The sequence below is a fragment of the Anser brachyrhynchus genome (assembly GCF_964034855.1).
Source record: "Anser brachyrhynchus genome assembly, chromosome: 17".
Taxonomy (NCBI): Eukaryota; Metazoa; Chordata; class Aves; order Anseriformes; family Anatidae; genus Anser; species Anser brachyrhynchus.
In genome coordinates this window covers 16263006-16269988 of record NC_137710.1, presented here as the reverse complement: position 1 = coordinate 16269988, position 6983 = coordinate 16263006, and the positions used below count along the sequence as shown (strand labels likewise).

The following is a 6983-nucleotide window of genomic DNA, read 5'->3' as shown; positions in this document are numbered from 1 at the left end:
GGAAAGAATAACATGTTGTATGTCAAAATATATTTGAATGGGCCCATGCCAGCATCAAGCTATAAAACACAGTGGATGGAAGCTTAACCGCTCCTGTGTTCGGGAGCTCTTGCATTTCTCTCTTCTGCAGAGATGTTCCTTAAATAGGTAAGGAGCGAAAATGAACTTCAAAAAGCTGTGTGTGTGGCTCTGTGCCTTGAAAGAGAGGAGAGAGAGATCAAAAAAAGTTGATGGAGCCTGTGAAGGCAATACTACATGTAGACAAGGTGCTGAAGCACAGGCAGTACTGGTGGGTGGAAGAGGGCAGGATGATAAATCCCATCAGCTGTGCTCAAGCTGCAGGCCAGCAGCAGGCCTGCAGCATCCATAAACATACATGAGCAGGTTCCGGGGTCACTGGTATTGAGGAGAGGGGGGCTGTTTGCTCTGTGTGGGTCAGTGTGGGATGTTGAAGCCCACCTTGGGGCCAGGAGGAACGGCTGCAGTGTCCCAAAGCTCTGATTGCACCCTGCTGCAATAGTGTCAGTTAATTCTTGTGTTATAGAATAGCCTAGGCATGAAAGAACAAGACCCTGCTCAGGCCAGTGGGTTGATGTCAGGTCAGGATGGAGAGCTGGGAAGGAGTTTGTAGAGTACTCACAAGTTGACAAGTTGTGCTTCCTACTGGTAAAAGGAGTAATTTCACCCTGGGACCCCCGCACTGGCAGCAAACAAGGTTAGACAATCATGACAATCATACTGGGGCAGGAGAGGGCATTTGCCTAAATCATAAAGTGGACCAAGCTGGGCAGAAGATGAGTAGAAGGGAGAGTACAGATTGCATCCCAAATGGTCATTAAAGGGGTTCAAAGCTCCTACAACTGATCAGGCAGGAGGCCCGGCTGACAGAGATCCTGGCTGCTAAATGAAAGGGGGATGGAAATTGGATAATCTGCACCAGCTGCTTGTATTTTTACAAGCTCATTCACTTCAGAAGAAATCCTCACAGGCTGGACGGTGGCCAGCTCCTGCTACTGAAGGGAGCATCTGGAGGCAGTCCCAGCAGGATGCAGACGGAGGACCTTCCCTGTTTTCTTATCACTGTTGTGAAACAAACTGTCGCTAAAAGGGAAGCAAGGCAGGCGACTTCTGATGCTTAGGAAAACAAAATGCCTGAGACGTGAGCAGTGATTCCTGCAGTAAATTATCACCTCTGAAAGGCTTTCTCATGCTGTCTGCAGGTCTGCCTCCTGCACAGCATGCTGCAGTCGAGAAGGACCTTGTATCTGTTTACAAAGTTTGCAAAATAAATTAAAAGACAAAACAAAAAACACCTGGACTGCTGTTTTGGGTGGAGAGAGAGCTGCATTTTTTTTTTCTGCAATTTAATCTGTTTCTGATGGATGCATCACTTGGTTTTAGGTTTTAATAACAAACAAATCTAAGTGTTCACTACTGCTTACTGCCCATTTAAAGATATTCAGACTGCCCTGCCTGTTAGAAACTCTTTCCCAAGGAAGAGAGCCCTACGGAAGGCCATGGATTTCGTCTTTTCCAGGCCTCCACAATCCATTCCTTCTCCATGTGCTCTTGGAGATGGGGATCATCAGGTCTGAGACTGCTCAAATCAGCCTGAAACACTCTGGGCTGAATTTTGTTGGATTCAGACAATCTAAGAGTAGGAAAACATTCATAACTCTTCGCTGCTTGCTTCTTTCTCCATTTCAGCCCCATTCCCACGGCTTTGCCACTCTTGTTAGCTGCTGGAGCAGTCTGGCTTTCTGCAAAGACAGAGGAAAGGCATTAAGAGCTTTGCTTTGTGTCCTCTCCTGGGAGCTTTCCCTGCCCGCTGTGCACCAGGCCAGGTTTTTCCTTGGACTGCCTCTCACAGTTTACATGTGTGTACAGAGCAGCATCTCCTGCTCTTGGTGTCCCCTGCTGATTGTTTCTCCTTTCCTGCCCTGCCTTTTCTTTTCACACCTGCAAATGTTCCTGTTATTGTTTCACTTGCCCCCCCCCCCCCCCCCCCCCAAGTTGACCCAGTTTCCACTTTCTCTGAGCAACTTCTCTGCATTGGGAAGGTGTGCTTCAACACACCTAATACAATTCACTTGTGGTATTACCAAGCCTCTTAAGTGCTTTTTCCCTAAGGTTATTTTCTTTTTTTCATGAAAACTTACTTATCAGGCATACTTTAAGGCCACTGTCTTATGTTATGTTCCCTCCTCCCTCTTTTCCTTGCAGTGTTTATCATTTCATGGCCATTTCTGAGCTCTCTTTAATAAATTCCCTTGTTTGCAGCTGCTTGATATAGAGTGCAAAACCTGGCACCCAGAATTGTCTTCAATTCCTGAGGACAGAGAGTGGAGCTTTTAAATGAGAACAGAGGACAGCAAATTACCAACAGCAACATATGAACTGCAAATAATGAATAATGAAAAGCAAATATTTGGTGAGGCACGCATGCACGTGCGCGCACACACACCACAATTCATGAATGAATAAAAGCAAACAGCCACTCCCGAAATACCTCAGCAAACAAAACCGGTTGACATAAATATTTGCAAATAGCACATCAGAGGCTGAGCCAGAGGGGTTTGCAAACATGGCCTGAAAACACGCAGACAGCCCTGCATGTATATTTATACCTGGCACTTCTTTCTTCTTCTCACCAGTTACATCCCTCCCTTCCTCTCCAGGAAAGCCATTGCCAGTCTTTGTTCTTCTTTGCTTGACTCCCCAAGGAAGAAATTCCCAGTCCATAATGCCAAACTTCACGAAAAACAGGAGGCAGAGGGATGAGATTATCAAGAGCATCAGTGGGAAAGCACAAGGCTGATCAGGCAAGACCTCATGAGGCTGAGGTGGGTGTACTGGAATGGACATTTTTCCAGTAAAAAGTACAAATTGGATTTGTCGTAATTGAACTTTGATTGCCAAAATGCCCATGCTTTGTCAGCAGCACTGACGGACTGGCTTCCCATCAGCTGGTACTTTCTGGCCATCCAGGCCTCAGCCTTGCATGTCACTGCCTTGCAGGGCTGCCTTAACTAAAAGAACCAGAGGTACCCTGACTGTTGAATGCGTAAAGATCAATTCTTAGGGGTTTCTTTCGGCATTTGACTTTCAGCCTAGTAGAGTCATTGGGAAAGTGTTGTTTGAAGTGACATTTCTGGGCTAGTGCCCACACGGATTACCAAAGCTGGCAGAGACTCTCTGACCCTCTCCACCCTGCCTGCACTTTATGTCCCCTAATTACAAGGTCTACGCACAGCTCTCATGTGCCAATTGGGCTCGTTTCAGAACATCCCTTCTTGTCAACATCAGTCTCACTGGAATACCAGTTCACAAAGATGGGAAGAGCCATGGGGAGATGTTGGTTGTCCAAAGCTGTGCCCCGCTCCACGGCCAAAAGTGGCATTGCAAGCCCGGGGACGCATTTCTGCAGGCAGGCTGCCTGCTTCTGCAGCAGCATCCTGCCTTCTGCTTTAGGTCCAGATTCCGGATGCACTGTGATTCAGGATGCACCGCTGTTTGGGCAGAGCATCAGCTTTTTCTCTCACACTTTGCAGATGATAATTAATGAGGCTGTTGCTATTATGATTTGTTCTGAAAATGAGAAAGTTCAGATAAACAGAGGTGTGGTGTCTCAATTTTCTTGATACTTTTTTCAAATGTGTGTTTCCACTGACTAAACTGTGCAGAGAGTTGAAGCTGTGTGAGGAGCACAAGGGACATACAAAGCAGAGAATGAGCACAGATCACAGCAGAGGATGTTATTTGTGATTTCTTCCATCTTGCAGTGACCCTGTGATCAGCTTGTCAATGCTCTTCGCTAAAAAAATCTGCTAGCTGTAATGGGTAAAGCCTTGTTTGTTCATTAAATATTGCTGATGGGAAGGTTTTCAACGATTAACTGCTTATACCCCCAATATCCTGTTGAAGGAAAAAACAAGTATAGGAATTTCCTGTTAAGTTAACAATTGCAGTAGAAACCAGCTCCAAAAAAAAAAAAAAAAAAAAAAAAAAGGGAAGGGGCACAATGGCATTCCCCCCCCTGCGTGGGAACACACATATCAGCAGCAAAGTCACGACCCCAACGCAGAGGAAGACGACGATCTTCATCCTCACGACCACCAGAGGACTGACGAAGACCCCCTAGCAACAGGCCTTGCAGTGTAAGAAGACACCAGGATGTGCCACTAAAAACCCGGAACCACAAGACTATAAATCGAGACTCTGGTGGGCTTAGGGGTGCGCGCCGTTGGCGGAGCAGGAGACTCCCCGGCCGCCCAGCGCTGTTTTATTTATCGCTGCTTGCTGAATTGCTCAAATAAATTAAAATTCGGTCTACCTTACCCACGATGTGTCGGGAATGATTTTTACCAAATTAATTTATAACACTAGCTTTCTGTGGGTGGCAGTCAAGTAACAATTTTTGTTTCTCTCCTCCTTCCTTACCAAAAGAAAATATTTTTTGGGAACATGCCTGAGTTTCAGACATCTAAAATTGTCTCAAAATTCCACATTTCACAATGTGAATTTTGTCTCACTTTTATCTCACTTTATAGGGCCTTCATTTTAATACTATTATTTTATAGAGCAGTAATAGAGTGGCAGAACGTGTATGGCTGTCAATGTCATACAGAATTTTTAACATTTATAACAAATTGGTGCCGTGACTCGGATAGTGGTAGCTTGGCTGGATCCCTCCCAGGGGAGGCGCGCCCCGCTGATTCTGCGGTCCCTGTCTGGAGGTCCCCAAGCCAACGCACCTCTACCAACGAACCTAAAGTTCCAGCGACAAGTAAATAAACAACCGGTAACCCCTTAATCTTTGTGCACGAAGCTCCGAACGAAGACTCAGGAGTGAGTAAGTATAGGCCGGTTATCCGTTCGGTTGGGGTTGGGAATCCCAGAGTGTGCCTGTGTGAGACGTCCAATCAAGGACGAAGCGAGTGCGGACTCCCTGGTAGTGCGGTTCCCACCTCCCGCGAGGGACTGGGCCACGAACGGGAGGTGAAGTCTGTGTGTGCGTGTGAAGGCACTCTGGAAGATGGGACAGAAGAAGAGCAAGTCTTCTGGTCCCATGGGTGGGTCGGAACCTAAGGTTAGGTTGCCCCCGATACCACTGGAAAGCCCGTTAGGGTTAATGATTAAACATTGGAATGATTACCCCTCTAGGCGGGGTAAGGACAAAGTTAAGATGATACATTATTGTATGGAAGTTTGGGGTGGGAAGCGAATTAGGAGTGACCCATTATATTGGCCAGTGTTTGGATCCCTTGAGGATTGGATCTGTCAGGCTCTAAACATTTATGTGAATTCGAAGGAGCCTTTCAGCCTAGAGGAGAGTGAGTATGCACACTTATGGATAGGATCTGAGACCCGAGCCAATTTGTACCCATTAAAAGAAAAAGGGGGGAGGAAAAGGAATGAACGAAGTGAGGAGGAAGTCCCACTTTCACCCCCTCCTTATTTATCTCCTTCTCCACCTCCAACTCCCCCTACGGCTCCGAATTACCATACTGATTCTGATTTGACCACGGACACCCCTCGGAGTACTAGACGGGTAACTCGGAGCCAAACTAGAAATCGAGAAGATGGGGGTAGACTATATCCCCTAAGAGAGATTGCAATGGGAGGGCCCCAGCCCAGCATGGGATATGTCTCCATCCCCCTAAATACGGGAGACGTCAGAGAATTCAAGAAGGAAATGGGAAATCTATTAGAAGATCCTCTTGGAGTCTCTGAGCGAGTAGACCAGTTCTTGGGGCCTAATGTTTACACCTGGGAAGAACTCCAGGCCATTTTAGGTATATTATTCACTGCAGAAGAGAGGAACATGATCCGGAGGGCTGGAATGCGAATATGGGACCAGCAACACCAGCAGGGTCCTGCAGGAGACCTTAAATGGCCCCTACAGAGGCCTAACTGGAATAACCAAAATGAACAAGATAGGGTTCATATGCAGGATTTAAGGACTATTATTGTACAAGGTATAAGGGAGTCAGTCCCTAGAGGACAAAATATAAATAAGGCCTTTAGTGAATATCAGAAGAAGGATGAAACTCCCACAGAATGGCTGGAGAGATTAAGGAAGAATCTCCAGCTTTATTCGGGACTGGACCCTGGTACACCGGTGGGACAGGCCCTGTTAAAAACGCAATTTGTGGCAAAATCATGGGGGGGATATCAGGCGGAAATTAGAAAAATTAGAGGATTGGCAGGATAGAGGGATGGATGAACTGCTGAGAGAAGCTCAGAAGATATATGTGCGCAGAGAAGAAGAGACTCAGAAAAGGCAGGCCAGGATTCTAGTGGCAGCGGTCCGGGAAGGACAAAAAGGGTCCCCCCCTTGCCCGATGGGTGTTCCGCTACTACGAAAAAGACCCCCGAGGAGCCAGAGGGATCAGAGGGATCTAGGACAAATAGAATGTTTTTATTGCCAAAATAAGGGACATGTGAAAAAGGACTGCAGAAAACGCTTACAAGACGAGCGAATGTTTAAAGATTAGGGGAGTCAGGGGCTCCATCTGCTGGGGACTTCTGGTATAACGGAGCCCTTGATAAAATTGAAGTTAGGTCCCCAGCATCAAGAAGTGGAGTTCCTTGTGGACTCTGGGGCAGAAAGATCGACTGTCCAAATGGTACCCCGGGGATGTCAACCTTCCTCGGAGAAATTACAGGTGATAGGAGCAAAAGGAGAGCCCTTTAGGGTCTCAGTAATAAAAGGGGTGGAAATAGAGACCCCAGCCCAAAGTTGCACAGGATCCTTTTTATTAGTACCAGAAGCTGAATATAACCTGTTGGGAAGAGACTTAATGGTTAAGCTAAAAATTAATTTGGAGGTGAAAAATAAAGGGATTGAAGTTAAATTATATGCCCTCACAGTAGAGGATGAGGCAAAAATAAATCCCAAGGTATGGTATTCCCCCGAATCAGTAAGCTGCTTAAATATTAGTCCCTTTGAAGTCACTATCAGGAATCCTGAGATTCCCATC

The 6983-nt window shown here is 46.4% G+C and overlaps 1 long non-coding RNA gene across 1 annotated transcript; it reads right to left on the bottom strand.

Moving 5' to 3' along the window:
* Positions 1–1418: 1418 nt before the first annotated feature.
* LOC308179686 lies at positions 1419–2274 on the bottom strand. The gene is made up of 2 exons (XR_013940488.1): positions 1869–2274; positions 1419–1760 (listed from the first exon to the last, which is right to left on the bottom strand). It is a non-coding gene; the product is annotated as an uncharacterized lncRNA (long non-coding RNA).
* Between the last annotated feature and the right edge of the window lie 4709 nt (positions 2275–6983).